This window comes from Bufo bufo, chromosome 2 (assembly GCF_905171765.1).
Source record: "Bufo bufo chromosome 2, aBufBuf1.1, whole genome shotgun sequence".
Classification (NCBI taxonomy): domain Eukaryota; kingdom Metazoa; phylum Chordata; class Amphibia; order Anura; family Bufonidae; genus Bufo; species Bufo bufo.
In genome coordinates this window covers 563,879,371-563,897,377 of record NC_053390.1, presented here as the reverse complement: position 1 = coordinate 563,897,377, position 18,007 = coordinate 563,879,371, and the positions used below count along the sequence as shown (strand labels likewise).

At 38.6% G+C, this 18,007-nt stretch overlaps 1 protein-coding gene across 2 annotated transcripts in view; it reads right to left on the bottom strand.

Annotated features, from left to right (window-relative positions):
* The window catches only part of GRID2 (glutamate ionotropic receptor delta type subunit 2), a 1,570,293-nt gene that overhangs the window by 414,559 nt on the left and 1,137,727 nt on the right, over nt 1-18,007 (bottom strand). The window lies entirely within an intron of this gene.

Below are 18,007 nucleotides of genomic sequence, written 5' to 3'. Positions count from 1 at the left end.
TTTTATTTTTATTTTTTTACGGTGGTCACCTGAGGGGTTAGGTCATGTGATATTTTAATAGAGCCGGTCGAAACGGACGCGGAGATACCTAATATGTATACTTTATTTTTATTTATGTAAGTTTTACACAATGATTTCATTTTTTAAACAAAAAAAAATCATGTTTTAGTGTTTCCATAGTCTAAGAGCAATAGTTTTTTTCAGTTTTTGGGCGATTATCTTGGGTAGGGTATGATTTTTGCGGGATGAGATGACGGTTTGATTGGTACTCTTTTGGCATACATGCGACTTTTTTGATCACTTTTATTACCTTTTTTGGGAAGTAAGGTGGGCAAAATTTCAATTTTCTCATAGTTTTTATTTTTTTATTTTTATGACGTTCACCGTGTGGGGAAAATAACATGACCATTTTGTAGATCAGGTCGTTACGGACGCGGCGATACATAATATGTGTAGTGTATTTTATTTTTTTCATTTTTATTCAGTGATAAATATGTTTTTTTTAATCTACTTTTTTCACATTTTTTTTTACAATTTTTTGACCCAGACCCACTTGGTTCTTGAAGATCCAGTGGGTCTGATGTCTGTATAATACAGTACAGTACACTATATTGTGTACTGTACTGTATTTTACTTACATTTTGTCTGAACAGATCTATGCCTTTAGCACGGGGGGATGAAAAATCAACATTTTGGGCATTTTAAAGTTTCTGATCCCCGCGGTGACCCCCCCTGGCGTTGTGACAGGATGCCGGCTGAATGATTTCAGCCGGCATCCTGTTCGGATTAACCCCCGCGGCGCCGCAATCGCGATTTAAACTTAGGACGTACCGGTACGCCCTGAGTCCTTAAGGATCCGGGAAATAGGTCGTACCGGTACGCCCTAAGTCCTTAAGGGGTTAGGCACTTTGCAATCTTCAAACGCTAAAGCTGACCTCTCAGATTTGTATTTTTAAAATGCCCTCTCTTTGTCTTTTATTGCCTTTTTTACAGTAGCTGTAAGCCATGGGGGGGTTTAGTTTTAGCTGTTTATACTTGTTACCTAAAGGGCTAAATCTTTTAGTGCAATTACTCAATGTGGATTTGAAGCTCTCTCATTTATCCTCAGTATTATTATGTGACAGTAGCTGCTCCCAGTCTATGCCCTGAAATGCTGCCCTTAACTAAGGGAAATTTGCCTTTTTGAAATTCAATGTCTTTGCTCTGCCTGACAGAGTTTGCTTTTTATAGTTTAGGGGAAATATAATTATATTGTGGTCACTATTACCTAGTGTTTCTCGAACAGTAACATTACCAACAAGCTTTGCATCATTAGAAATTGATATGGTTAGCTATCATTGTTGGATCATTAGAAATGACCAGATCCAACAGAGCATCGCCACTAGTGAGAGCTTCTACAAACTGGCCCATTTATATGTTCTAATAATTTTTAAAATATATATATTTTTTACTGGCTTAGAAAAACATGGCTGCTTTCTTCCAAAACACCTGCCCATGGGTTGTGTCTGGCATTGGAGATCGGCTCTATTGAAATAAAGGGTTAAACTACAATACTTCACAGAACCAGTGATGTGGATTTGTTTTTGAAAAAGGCAGCCATATTTTTCTACTTCTGGAAAACACATTCATATGCCTAATTTTATCTGTATTGCTCGTGAATAAATTCCTTTTTTATCATCAGATCAAGTAATCATGTGAAAATAATAGTTTCATTCATATTTTAATGCAACACATAACAGGCAACACAAAATGAGTTTAATAATTACTTCCCCTGTTTACTTGTTTTCAAAGTTTCTTTCTTAATATGATAAATTCGGAGCCTCTAGAAATCCTGTACATTTTCTTGATTGCTTATTATCTATATATACATATTTCATATGCAATCATAATATAAATATTACTACACATTAATAAAACATTACCAGTTGATTGGATGTATACGCTTATTTACCATTGATCATAATCATTACTTTTTCCAGTTAAATGAATTATTTATAGTGTATTCAGTGAACATAATAATCAGATGAGATATGGAAATACTAAACTTATCCAATCTTGCTTCTTAAACTGTGATCGTTGAAGTATCAGAATTAACAGGATCTGTTATACATTTTTAGAAGTGTAAATGTAAGTAGATAAATTACCATCATTACATTGCTTTGAAACCAGAAATTATTTAAAATAATTCATGATTTTTGCACAAGTGTGTCTGAAAGTAACATTTTTTATGACATAAAAATATAGTTTCACAATATTTTATCTTTTGATGGGATAATTGTATCACCCATACACAGGAAAGATTTTACATTAGAAGTAGGGGCTGTTGGGTAATATCAAATATTGACCCTTCCTTATGACAAAATATGTGGTACAAGTTCTGCATGTCTGAGATGTCACTAATATTTGAACTAGTGACACTGGTATTTCAATAAATCTTGTAGTTATTTGCATCATATGAACTGTGCGTTATATGGTATGATGTTTTGCGACATAGGGCACCTGTCTAATTCCCTTCCAGCAAGGGAGCTGCTCGCAAATAATTGCCAATAGAGACAAATATTATAGAGAAATTGATAGATATGTTTTCAACCTACTTTTATAGGTGGTTTTCTAGTTTTATACAGTTAAATATGAAGACTTAAATATTAAGAATTGCAATTCATTGTATATAACCAAACACTAATGGAAATGTCTGGCCTGAAGAAGACATGGTTTACCTTCTTTTATTTTCTTTGGCTAGATACATGCAAACTATATCAAAAGACCCTGTAATTGTCATGTTTATATTCTCTTTCATTCTTATTCCATTGCTCTTTGACTGCTATAATAACAGCATGCTTGCCTATTTTATCCAGCAAAATCCATTGGTATCTGTTACAAAATGAATGACAATAACCTTGCGTTTTGGCTTCTGACCCTGAGCTGCATGCCCTGAACTTTGTTGTTTCCCATATTCACACAAACTCTGCCTGCCCTGACCTTGGCCTGTTACTGTCTATGGTTTTGTCTAATCCTTCAGTAGCCTTTAATAGTGTACCTATCCCCACTGGGTCACCTCCCAACCACACACAGACTATTCCAGGAAGTAGCAGTCTGGTGGTTTCCTGCAGTGAAGCTCAGATGCCTGTATAGAAGTTTAAGGGGAAAAATCTGGGGACTGCCAGAATAACACTCTTAGGTCTAGTCCAAAGTCAATGGTTGGATTGGCACAGTAGTTTCAATCCACACCCATTGCCATAACAGTGCTTATTTGAAGTGAAGTGAGATACACTTAATATCACATATAACCTTAACAGTTCTACTTAATAGTTGTAATTTTTTTCCAATCTGAACTTCAAATGAGAAAAAAATTGCTCTATATTTGTTTTTTTCGAATATTTGCTATATTGCTATATATTCTTATTTTTTAATATTACGAATATTCAAAAAAACAAATATATTTGTTTTTTAGAATATTCGTCTTTTTTTTCAATCTGTACAGTTGTTCCACTTTGGCATACTCCTCCCCGACAAGAGTCTCCATCACCATGGGAATGCCTGGAGGTTAGAATATACCATCGGATCTGAGTTTTCACGATTTCATTGATTCTCATTACAAAAATTTGCATGACGAAAATTCTCATTACGAAAATTTGCAATCAACACTACTCCTGACGTCAAAGATATTGCAACCTTCTCATTGGCCCACAAGCTAAAAGCAGGGAGGGATCATGTGTACTGATTTAAAAAAATCTTGAATATTCGAAATTACAAATATATATCCCTATATTCAAAATATTCGCAAATTCTCGAAGTGCTGATATTCACGATAAAAATTAGCAATTCGAATATTCGTGATCAACACTACACCTGATGTCCCTCAGCACAGTAACATAGACATAGAAGTGGCTGCTTCACAAAAAAGACACCGCTGGATCATGGTCAGGTAAGTTTTCAATAAATTGCATTTGATTTTTTTTCTTTTTTAAGGATTAATAAAAATTATTTACTGTCTGCTTTTACATTTTTGGAGTTAGCACACTATAGAGCTTAGTTTCCACAATCCTTTTAATGCATTTGTTGACTTCTGAAACAGAGTAGTGGAATAGATTTTGGTGCACACAAACAAAGGAACGAATAATAACCAACATTATGATATCAGCCTTGAAGTTCCAAAGTAAATTCCTCAAAGGAAAAAAATAAATGAGAAAAATGTACATGCCTTGATCAACAAGAACAAAGTCTAACATTATAAACCATCCAAACCAATATTACATTGCAAAAAGTAGGAAAATAAGAGGAAATAATTTTATATGAAAATTATTTAGAACTAATGTAAATGTCATGTCATACAATAGAGTAATACATATAAAAATGCCTTACTAGAAAAAAGAAACATGAGTCATGATCAAACATGGAATGACTGATATTAAAAGGGGCTGTCCCACAAAAAACATTATTCAGTTTTCAAGCCAGCACCTGGATCTGAATACTTTTGTAATTGCATGTAATTAAACATTCAGTATAGCTATTGAGTTATTCAATAAAATATATCCGTATAGCACCACCTGTTGTTTTTTTCTTATTTCTTTGTCCGGCTCACTGAGATGGCCGCACATGCTCACTTTAATTTTTCAACTGCCTTCTGAACTGTGATAGAAAGAGAGCTAAAACAGAAAGACACACCCCTTGGGAAATAAAAATCCCCTTAAGCTTTTAGCTTGATATAAATCTCACAGAGCAATGAATGGGGAGATCTCTGGATCCATCTGAGGGACAGGGCTGGTTCTAGCTTTGTTAGAAAGAGACTTGTCATGTACTATATACTATGTATAGTATGATGTTCGATTTTCATCTTTACATTAAAAATGGGATAACCCCTTTAATGTAACATGTATTTCTTAGTTTTACTGTGTAACTATAAGAAAGTCAAGAAACAAAGTTACATTCAATTTACCAAGTAATACAAGAAACCTACTACGAATTACAGAGCCCTCCCTTCGCAACTACACTGGTTTCTAGACTCAGTCTGGGTATTAACCGCATTAGAATGACGATGGAATATTAGAAAAGCTTTTATATTACATAACTCAAATCTGAAATGATATTATCTATAATCTGATGCACATCTATCTATCAGCTGCTGTCCCTGTCATTTTTTATTGTCCTGTTTACTAAATTACTGTTTTTGCCTTGTGAAATGAAAAGGTTTGAATTTGAGATGAGCAATTTGATTCCAAACTAATCAAATCCATCATTAATTTCACAAAAATTGTTCTTCCTAATGAATCCAAAGTTTTGGACATTCAACTTGGACAAATTGTGCAAAAAGGCGCAATGCCGTTTTATTTTTAAAACTTAGTCTATTAGTGAGGGAAATAGTAGGGAAGATGAAGCCGGAGGATCACATGATCCTGGACATGGACGTGGCCCCTGCTGGTGGGCTTGCCCACAATGCTTTGCAGTCAGCCTGACAGCCAATTAGAAGGGAGGATGTTGGCTGGCCTATCCGGCTGTATGTTAGCTCTGAAGCACAGATGTCTTTGTGAGCTAAGCCACTGACATGATGGGATGTGTCTACCATGTCTATGACAGACACCAACTACAGACATAAGCCAAACATCTTAGGACTTGCAGGGATAGTGTAGTGATTGTGAAGAAGACACAGGTAGATTGAATGACTAGGTAAAAAATCAGGTTTTATCATTAGGAACAACATAAGGACAGTAAGTGTACTATGTGTTTGACAGTCAGGGCTGCTGGAGCTATTCATAACCTCATGTGCTGCAGTGCACAAAGATCATTTAACGAAATAGTACTCTTTTTTGTATGTGCAGGGGCCAGCCCTTTTTCTCCAAAAAACTGCCTACAGTTCATTAGTGTTCATAGTCATATTTCCCAGCATTACCAGCAGCATATATTTAGCTGTATCAATAGAAGAGTATAGTTTATTCTCAGCCAGGGGATTTCCAATGGCCTTTATGTTATTCTCAAAATCCTATTGCAATTTTGTGCCTTAGATAAATACACAATATGCGCTTTGTAGTGTGTCAACAGGAGTTCAGAACAAGCCAACGTCTCTTCCAATACTACCATGTTTGTATAAAGACAGGCCTAGTATTTGCCCCAATAAGGGACAATTTTTGAATGCTTTTACCTTTAAAAGGCATGACAATTTCAATAATTTTTTTGTTTTTGCGTTTTCATTTTTCTTGCCTATCTTCCTTGAACCATAACTTTTTTATTTTCCCATTTACATAGCTGTATGAGGGCTTATTTTTTTGGGGGACAAGTTGTACTTTCTAATGCCACCATTTAATATGGCATACAATGTAGTAGGAAGTGGGAAAAAAATTCCAAACGGAGTGAAATTGGAAAAAAATGAAATTCCTCCACCGTTTTACTGGTTTTGTTCCCATGGCATTTCCTTTGCGGCAAAACTAACCCATGCCCTTCATTCTCTGGGTCAGTACGATTACAATAATACCACATATGTATAGTTTTTTTATGTCTAAAATTTTTATTTTTACATTACTATATTCTGGCCCCCTATAACTTTTTTATAGTTATATCTACTAAGCTGTGTGGGGGCTAAATGTTGTGAGACAATCTGTAGTTTTTACTGATACCATTTTGGAGTGTCACTTTTTAATCACATTTTATTATATTTTTTGGCTAAGAGCAAATTGGCCATTTTTTTCCATTACGCCATTCTTCATATTGGAAAATATTTTTATATTTTAATACTACGGGTGTTTTATTTAAAAAAATAAAATTCTACAGAAAGGGGGTGATTTAAACTTTTATATTTTAATTTTTTAGATATTTTTTGAGTTTTGTTAACTTTTTTATGATTTTGAAGCTCGTATTTGAACCTACAAAACATTTTTTTTTAAATTCTGAACCCTCATGGCTTTTAGACCCATGATTTGTACCGTATTGCTCATTCTTATGTTGGCCTGCCACTCAGCATATTGAATTCAATTATCAGCATCCTCAAAGGCAGCAGAGGATGCCAGTAAGAAACCTGGGTTATTCACCCTTTAGATGCCGTGATCACACTTTAATTAGCCGCGGGTCTCTGCTGTTTGAAACAATGGAGACCCAGCGGCGTGAGTGGGCGTCATGTTTGCACTTCGCTCCAGCGCCGTACATGTACACACTGGAAGCAAATGGGTTAAAAAGTCTATTTGTTAACATCCGATTTATATTTGGAAATGGTCCTGCGCTCCTATCAGGGCTATCAATGGTGCTGCAGTAATGCAGCGGTACCGCACAGCTTAGTAATTGTTATTGTTAGTAATTGTATTATTTATTTATTGCACTCCACTTATTCCCATTACTATCATCTAATCTATAGCACAATATTAAGCTAGCCACAATACACTTCATTTAAATATATCAGGGTACTTGTCACAATCCCTCCTGTGACAGAGGTTAGAAGATCTGAGAGACTTGCATCACATGAGGTTATCTGACAGCCTCTTGGTTTCACTTTGCAGTGTTGTTGTTGGTATGACCACACCTCTTGTTTAGAGTGTAGCTTGTGGTCATTACTATTGCTCTATTTAGTCTGGACTCACACTTCCTACCATGCGGTTGATATCTGCCTGGAGTTGGAAGAGCTGGTGTGTTGTCCTCTTCTGAGTTCCTGCTCATCCATTTTCTATTGAAAATAAGTGTTCTCCCCATTGTATTTTGTTTTCCCCTTTTGCTCATTGTTTCCTAGGCCTCAGGGAGACACTGGTTCATTCATCTGGGAAGGAACCAGTGGTCTCAGATCCTATCACTACACCTAGGGATTTTTAGGGTATCTAGGGCCTAGGTATACGGTGTATGAATATTCCGACCTTCAGAGTATATTCATACTGACAGGAGTCAGGGCTAGGTTTAGGGTTTTCCCAGGTGGTGATCTTTTCCTTTCTCTAGCCGTGTGGCCTAGTTTCGGGTCATTTTCCTTCTGTTGTCATTCTGGTGTTCCTCCCCTCCCCCTACATTGTGACATTATCGACCACCGAAAAAAACACAATTTTCTTTGTGTCAGTGCAGCGATGGATACTATTTCTGCACTGGTCGAACAACTACAGGGACTGTCTTTAGAGGTAGCTGACCTCCGCATGACCGTCTCACAGAACCAGAGACTACGGGCGGCTGGTTCAGGCAGTGGGAACCAGGCCTGCCCTGAACCTAAGGTTGCTCTCCCAGACAGATTTTTCAGGGGAAGTGACAACTTTATTAGGTTCAGGGAGTCGTGCAAATTATATTTTAGACTACGTCCTAACTCTTCTGGGGACGAGAGTCAAAGAGTTGGTATAATCATTTAAGGTGACGCTAAATCCTAGGCTTTTTTTATTGCTGAATGGATCATAGTCCCTCTGGTCAGTAGATTAATTTTTCAGAGCTCTAGGTCTTATCTACGATGACCCAGATCAGATCTTTGTGGCCGAGACCAAGTTGCATGGCTTATGGCAGGGAGAGAGTTTTGCGGAGACCTATTGTTCTGAATTTCGGAGATGGGCTACAGATACGGAGTAGAATGATCCAGCTCTCCGTAGTCAATTCTGTCAAGGGTTATCCGAGAGCTTGAAGGATGCGTTGGTGTTTCACGAGTCATTGGAAGCGGCCATGTCCCTTGCTGTACACCTGAGGGAGAGATCTAAGGTTCCTCACTCTCAGGACGTACTATCATATAAGGTGGCGGCCTCCTTTGACTCTTTGGGTAAGGAAAAACTTGAGTTTATGTCTGGTGATAAACCAATGTAGCCGGGGGGAGCGACTCCTGGATCTGGTGATAAGAACTTTAGACTTAAGATGAGACAGGGTGAGAAAGGAAAAAAATGTGTTTAATCCACATCTCACTCTTAGTGATGTGGGTGGGAAATCTGAGAATTTACTTTTGTCATTTGCCGGCAGTACCCGATTTCTCCTGTCTGCCAAGGTGGCGCTAGATTCCAAAACGATGGGAATTGAAATGTTTATTGACAGTGGGGCAGGGGTTAACCTAGTTGATGGTCAGTTTGTCTGTATGCATGGATTGACAACAAGTGCATTAGACAAAAATATTCCGGTGTTTGCTATTGATTCCGCTCCACTCCCACAGAAATGGTGCAGAACATCCGTTTAAAGGTGGGTGATTTTCATCAAGAATCCATCTCGTGTTTTGTGCTGGAGGGTCTGCCTGTTCCCTTGGTGTTAGGGTTACCATGGTTAAGCAGACATAACCCTACCATCGATTGGCAAGCGAGACAGATTCTTGATTGGAGTGATTATTGCATTGACAACTGTCTTAGCACATCGCTTTCTGTGGTAGCCACTAAAGTTATACCTTCATTAATTTCTGATTTTTATTATATATTCTCTGAAAGGGCTAACCAGGAGTTACCTCCACATCGAGAGTATGATTGATCCGTCAACCTTGTTCCCGGAGCTAGGTTGCCAAAATCTCGGTTGTATAATCTTTCTGAACCCGAAAGAGCATATTAGACCATCCAAATCCCCAGTGGAAGCAGGGTTCTTCTTTGTTAAGAAAAAGGATGGAACTCTTAGGCCATGTTTGGACTTCCATTAGCTTAAACCCATTACTGTCTGTGATCCTTATCCCCTTTCTTTGATCCCAGTTTTGTTAAATCGGATTGTCGGTGCCAAGGTATTCTCGAAGTTGGATTTGAGGGGGCATATAATTTGATAAGGATCAACGAGGGGGACGAATGGAAGACGAACTTTAATACCCCTGAGGGTCATTTTGAAAATAGGGTCATGCCTTTTGGGTTAACCAATGCTCCTGCGGTTTTTCAACATTTCATCAATTACATCTTTAATCATTTGGTAGGCAGGTTTGTTGTGGTATATCTGGATGATATTATGATTTATTCTCCTGACATGGAGTCGCATCAGGATCACATGAGACAAGTGTTACAGATCCTAAGAGAGAATAAACTGTATGCTAAGATGAAGTGTGTATTTACGGTTACGGAAGTGCAATTCCTGGGCTACCTACTCTTATCTTCAGGTTTTCGTGTGGATCCTGAAAAGGTCCATGCTGTGTTGGACTGGGATCGACCCGAATATCTGAAAGCGCTTATGCAATTTTTGGGGTTCACCAACTACTACTGTAAATTTATTTTGAACTACTCGACGATTGTTAAACCTTTAACGGACATGACTAGGAAAGGTTCAGATGTCTCAGTCTGGTCTGATGAGGCATTACAAGCCTTTTCAGCTATGAAGGAATGTTTTGCTTCTGCTCCTATACTGATGCAACTGGAGGTGTCACAGCCATTCATTGTGGAAGTTGACGCATCAGAGGTAGGGGTAGGAGCAGTCTTGTCAGAGGTTAGAAGATCTAAGAGACTTGCATCATGTGAGGTTATCTGACAGTCTCTCGGTTTTACTTTGCAGTGTTGTTGTTGGTATGCCCACACCTCTTGTTTCAGGTGTAGCTTGTGGTCATTACTATTCCTCTATTTAGTCTGGACTCACACTTCCTACCATGCGGTTGATATCTGCCTGGAGTTGGAAGAGCTGGTGTGTTGTCCTCTTCTGAGTTCCTGCTCATCCATTTTCTATTGAAGATAAGTGTTCTCCCCATTGTATTTTGTTTTCCCCTTTTGCTCATTGTTTCCTAGACCTCAGGGAGACACTGGTTCGTTCATCTGGGAAGGAACCAGTGGTCTCAGACCCTGTCACTACCCTATGGATTTTTAGGGTATCTAGGGCCTAGGTAGACAGTGTATGCATATTCCCACTTTCAGGGTCTATTCATACTGACAGGAGTCAGGGCTAGGTTTAGGGTTTTCCCAGGTGGTGATCTTTTCCTTTCCCTAGCCGTGTGGCCTAGTTTCGGGTCATTTTCCTTCTGTTGTCATTCTGGTGTTCCTCCTCTCCCCCTACATTGTGACAGTACTGTTCTTATTAGATGTTTCTTTCTCAAGAGCAGCATACGAGGAGTAATGCCATCGGCCGGTGCACGACTCCAATACCGTACTGAGGACTCTAAAGCAAAGAAAGAAAAAATCTCCTGGGAAGGAAACATCTGATAAGGACTGTACCCTGATATATGCGCTGCTTGAGAACTGAGTTATTTGCACTGAGAGCTGATTGACCTGTATTCTGGATAGCTTAAAATCATGCTATAGATTAGATGATTGTGATGGAAATAAGTGGAGCACAGTAACTAAATAATATAGTTACTAACAGTTAGGCCTTTTCACACGGGCGAGAATTCCGCACGGGTGCAATGCGTAAGGTGAACGCATTGCACCCGCACTGAATCCGGACCCATTCACTTTAATGGGGCTGTGCAGATGAGCAGTGATTTTCACGCATCACTTGTGCGTTGCACGAAAATCGCAGCATGTTCTATATTCTGCATTTTTCACACAAGGCATGCCCCATAGAAATAAATGTAGCTATGTGAAAATCGCAAGCATCCGCAAGAAAGTGCGGATGCGGTGCGATTTTCACTCATGGTTGCTAGGAGATGATAGTCATGAGCAACCCCGGACCCATTAAAGTCTATTCACTGAATTATTTCCCCTTATAACATTGTTATAAGGGAAAATAATAGCATTCTTTAATACAGAATGCTAAGTATAATGTCAATTAAGAGTTAAAAAATGAAAAAAATTAACTCACTTCATCCACTTGATCACGCAGCCGGCATAGTCTTCTTTCCTCTTCTTTCAGGACCTGCAAAAGGACCTTTGATGACATAATCTATCTTCTATCCTTCTATCTTCATTCAGCAGGACCTGCGCTGACGTCACCACGCTCACCATGTGGTGAGTGAAATTAAGTCATCAAAGGTCCTTTTGCAGATCCTGAAAGAAGAATAACGAAGACGATGCTGGCTACAAGTGGATGAGGTGAGTTAATATTTTTTTATTTTTTAACCCTCAATTGACATTATACTTAGAATTCTGTATTAAAGAATGCTATTATTTTCCATTATAACCATGTTATAATGGAAAATAAAATCTACAGAACACCTAACCCAAACCCGAACTTCAGTGAAGAAGTCCGGGTTCGGTTCTGGGTACCACATTAATTTTTTTTTCACGCGCATGCAAAACGCATTGCAGAAAAAACTGAACATCGGAACGCAACCGCAGACAAAACTGACTGCAATTGCGTGCCTATTCGCGCGGGTTTCCCGCAATATACCCTGAACGAGTCCGGCACTCACCCGCGACGCCATACTGTTTCTTAACATGTCACTATGACATTATTTACTTTTGTTGTGTTTGCAATACAGGGGTTATGCAGCCTATACATTTTGAAATACCTTGCTTTAGGCTTTGCTGGTCTTAAAGGGAATCTGTCACCTGGTTTAAGCATATTAAGGTGTTACTACTGCCATGTACAATAAAATACCTTATTTCTTGCTGTAGTCTTCATTTTTTGTTTCACAGTTTCATTAGTGATAAAATCCACTTTTTATGTTATGCAAATGAGTGTCCAAGGTGCCCAGGGGGGGCGTTATTATCCTAATATGGAGTTCAGTAACTCCCCCGCACGCCTCTTCCAGCATAAGTAACTGCCCACACCCGAACTCTTTACCGCCGCCCCCCTCCGCTATGTGAAATCTCACGCAGGCGTAGTACCTCAGACTGCCTGCACCTGTTCGATGTAGAAGCTTCTGAGGGCAACTAAGACAGATTTACTAATAGGCAGTTTGATTTAGAGATATTAGAGGCAGGCTACTTTTTTTCGTGGGTATATATATATATATATATATATATATATATAATATATTAAATGTATATTACTATATGTATATACATATAAAATGCACAGAAAAAGATGAAGTGCCAGCATACAATAAAATTTAAACAATTACTACCTGCTCTACTTGATTGTTATAAATGGTGATATTTTATATGGCAAAGATAGAAAACAATGGGTTACTGTACACTAGGGTGTGAGACTCATAGACTGATGAAATATATCAGGTGGATCTTAGACATTTGGAGCAGAAGATGGTAATAGACCTTACAGAGTGTCAAGGGAGATATAATTGGGTATATTTGAGGGACTTTGATCAGGGAAAGCATAGATGAAGAGAGTGTTGCCCTGGTCACTCAGAATTATGGGGGTAATTTATCAATTTGAAATACGCCTAAATTAGGTGTATCTCTACGTCTGTTTTAGGCGTAGAAAAAGGTCTAAGACAGCTCAGAGGAATATTTAGAACTGGTGGAGGATCCGCCAAAGTTATGAAGAGGCCGGAACCACCATCAGCTTAGGGCTTTATTAAGAGTGGTGTCTAAAATGCCAGTCTTAATAAATGCACCACTATGTGTTTAATACAGTTGCTGGAAGGTAGTTCTGCCTATCAAAAAATCTGAAAAAAAAATAAAATAAACTCATGTACTTCTGTATATGAACAGACAGCTAGCTTTTTGCAAAACTTCAAGTTTTGCCAGCACGCATGAGCGCTTGCTATCTTATTCCCTATGCTCAGCTGACAGGACAATGGCGGAGACCGCACGGGACGAGGGTTTTCTAGGGCTATGACATCACATCAGCAGATTGGTTGGCTGCAAGGCATTATGGGTGATCTAGCGTTTCTGGGGTTGTCTCCTCTACACTTATTTTAGCCTTTTAAAATGTGCAGCTACCATTTTAGAAAATACTGATTGGTTACCACAAAGCACGAGAAAATTCGGAACTTGCTCTGTACCACCATCTTTCCATGAAGAGCACAAAACAAATAAAGGCTAAATGTGGAAAAACAACTGTTGTATGACATTACACATTTTAGACATCATTTCTAAACTATTCAGAAAAGCTTAAAGGGGTTATCCCATGACTAATGTAAAAAATAAAAATCTGACATTATATAGTACATGGCAACCTCTTTTTAACAAAACTAGAACCAACCATGTACCTCACATGGATCCAGAGATCTCCCCATTCATTGCTCTGCTAGATTTATATCAAGCTGACATTTCAGGGGAGTGTCTTTTCTGCTGCAGCTAAGGGAGCGTGTCCTGCTCTACCTATCACAGCTCAGGAGGCAGTTGAAGGGTGAAATTGAGCATGTGCGGCCATCTGAGTAAGCAGGACAAAGTAATAACAAAAAATCTAACAGCAGGTGGAGCTGTACAAATACATTTTATTGAAAAACTCAGTGGCTATGCTAAATTTTTAATTACGTGCAATTACAAAAGTATTCAGATCCAGGTGCTGGTTTGAAAACTGTAGAATATTTTTCATGGGACAACCCCTTTAAGTAAATATAATTTTCAATCCTTTCAGATTTTTTTTTCTTAGTACTATTTTACTAGAAAGCTTCCTGTGAAGGAAGGTGACAGATAAAAATGTGGTTGTGGTTCTGTCACTGCAATCCAGAAAATTTTACAAAACAACAAAGCAGTAGTAAAACTTCCAAAGTTCTTTTATGTTATATTTATGACACATGACATATAGAGTAGCATGGTTTAAAAATGAGAAGCGATATATATTCAGGGTTATTGCTTGCTCTTCTGCGGGCACTTTCAAACTGCTGAGACACAAGCTGTGCATGTTCACAAGTTGTGGAGAAATGGAAGACAAGTTTGCCTCAACATAAAAGGATTACTTGTATTTTTCCAAAACGTGACTAAAATTTAAAATAGCAGTGGTTACAATGTAATTCACATATTTTCTAAATGATTTTTACATTGTATGACAGTAGATCTCAAGTGAAGTATCACTGATAATCTGTAACGTACACAGATCTTACAGAGCCTAATGACAAAACTTAGTATGGGCCTCCCTGCCCCATCCAGTTTAACAATGCACCTGCATCAAATACTCCAAAACAATGTAGAGGGCAAAGTGCTATGATCCAGATTCTGTCATTTGTTTTATTAACTGGAAGAAATAATAAAATAATTATTAAAAAATATTGCAATAAAAGTTAAGCAGGAGGAATATAACTACAGGGGACATTATAAATACTGGGGCTCTTCAGGGTGAGCATTATAACAGTAGGGGGCAGTATAAATACTGGGGGCACTTTAGGCGCATTAAAACAGTAGGGGGCGATATAAATACCGGGGCACGTCAGAGTGAGCATTACAAAAGTAGGGGGCGATATGAATACTGGGGGCACTGTAGGGGCATTATAACAGTAGGGGGTGATATAAATACTGGGGCACTTCAGGGTGAGCAATAGAACAGTAGGGGGCAATATAAATATGGTGGCACTGTGGGGGCATTTTAAATCTAGGGGACATTAGGCGTTCTTATTTCTACTGGGGGCTCTATAGGAGGGACTTATAGATCCACATTATTTCTACTAAGAGCACTGTGGGGGCTTTATTACTACTGAGGGGTCTGTAGATAGCTTTATTACCACTGGGGGAACAATAGGGGGCCTTATTTCTACTGGGGGGCTCTGTAAGGGCTTTATTAATACTGGAGGGTTTTTCTACTAATGGAGGCACTCATGGGGAGCACTATCACTGTTGGGGGCACTGTATGGAGCAGTATTAATAATGAGGGCATTCTAGAAGGGAATTACTATTAGTGGGACTATGAGGAGCACTATTACTATGGGGAAGATTATCTGTATGGCACTCATTTTTCTTCAGAATAGTATTTGGGGGTACAGAAAAATTAGGAACCTAAGATGTCCGTGTGTCACACTCTGCAGAGACGAGGCGGCTGAGAGAAGTTGTCCGGACCAAATGGAGAAGATGATGACAGAGAAGATCTACATGAGAGGAGACATCACCTGGGAGGCACTGGATGTGAGGGGTATAGCTGTATAGCAAGTACAGTAAAATGTCTTCAGTGCTAGTGTTTGCAGTGGTGGGGGGTGGGGTCGGTTGGTTGACTTAGAGAATATGTAGGCAAAGAGAAAAAATGTAGGCGTGCTCAAACCCTGTTGCACCGAGCACGGACCATTCCGGGAACCACAGCGTAACTTGAGTAAAAGAGAGAGAAAAGTCCAGCTCGATTAAAATGTTACCTTTATTTTTCAGTGCAGATTAAAAGCCAGTTACACTCCAGTTAGAGAATATGCATTGGAGCTTGGGCCCCAGATCTTTTGAAACCCTAGCAACGCCCCTGCTCGAGGAGGAGATAAGCCCCCTGGGCATTGGCTCACCTGGAATTTTACCTTGAAGGCTACTCCATCCCTTTTCTTATGGAGTCCATAGCATATCCCAATATTGTATTACTGAGGCTTTGATGAAATAATATGGTCACTCATGGAAGGATTCTACAGAGACGCACAGTGTGCCTACTGATCTGTGATACTGAACCATAGGGAAACACTGCATGCAGATATCCATGTGCTTGGATGCATAGGTATATTTTTGGAGGTTAAATGACATACGAAGGACAGGAAATGTATTCCAGGCAATGATTTTATGATAAAGAACATCCAAAGATCTGGAGTTATTACATTATGCAAATAAATAGGAGCTATACACTAGTTCATATTTTATTGTTATTAATACAGATATAGCTTTTTATTTTCATTGCATTTTTTTCATGCAGAACTTTAACTTAAAGACGATTAGTTGTAAAAACAAGGACAGCTGAAGATATATTTGGCTCTTCCACCTGTGATGAAATTGTTATCTACATTACAGCATAAATGAAATGCTACGATTATGCTATTCACTTGTCAAATTAAATGAAATTAATTCATATTCCATATACATGAAGCAGATGCAGTTGAAGATAGTATTTCAGGCATCTATATATAGCACAACCAAATACTGAAAGAAATAAAATAAGCACAGGAGTATTTTGATTGCTTCATGGTAAAGATATTTTGAGAAAATCTAATACCTGGACTAAGATGTAACAGCATAGACAAAGGTGTACAACTGGATCAATGTGCTACTCATACTCCTTTAAGTAGTTCAAAGTGACATTGATATCTAACTTCAAACTACTTCTCCTGTCCAAAGCTCTGCCGGTGCAGCTTTAGTTGAAAACAAATTTTAAAGGGTATTTTGCTTGTGTAAGCAATGTTTAAAATTCAAAGTCTTAACCCATATAGAAACAGAATTCAGGTGTCCAGCATTACCTTTCACTCTGTTCAGGGCTGAAAATAGGTGGGGTCTAACACAACTCCTCCCAATAGGTGGATGATTTCGAGTGGGTCATGGGCGTTCCTGAGGGCGGGTTTTTTATGCTTGATTCCTTGGTTTTACATGAAGGCAAGCACTCATCCATGTGAGCGCTTCCATTGCTTATGAGGAAGTAAGCTTGGGAGAGGCAGAGAATAACTGAGCATGCTCAACCATTCTACACAGAAAACTGCAGGTCATATTCATGGAAAACTTTGAATAAACCAAAGTCTGGCTGCCCAAAGAAGGTACTTTTATTATAGATAAAGGCAGCAAAACTGGTAATAACATTATATTAGTAAGACATTTGCATGGCAAAACTCTGTAACATAAATATGTACCACTGTACTTTGTGTCACCGTAATACCCCTTTAAGTACGAGATGAACCTAGCAGCAGAGATGAACACATTTCCTAAAATTAATTTTGGGTCAGAATAGGATGAGAAAATCTATTTGGGTAAGAATTGATTATACCCAAGAGGGAGCTGTCCATGGGCAGGACCTCTATGATCCGACACATTAAACAATATATGTGCTAGGAGACGGCCACACCTGAAATCTTGACCAGCCACAATTATTAAGAGGCTTATAACTGGTAGATTTCTTATTAAGACTGGTGCCAAGAACACCAGTCTTATTAAAGTCTTAAGGTCAATAAGTAGCCAATCTCATTAGAGCTGACCTTGGAATCAATAACCAATATACCAGATATCCTATTAACCATATTGGTGATATGTCTTTAGAGTTGAGAGAACCTGAACTGCAAAGTTCGGGATCGTACCGAACTTTGCGAGTTCGGGTACCCGGACCCGAACCGGGACTTTTTCACTGAAGTTCGGGTTCGAGTTCGGTGTTCGGGTGATTTTATTATTTTCCGTTATAACATGGTTATAATGGAAAATAATAGCATTCTTAAAACAGAATGCTAAATAAAATGTCTATTGAGGGGTTAAAA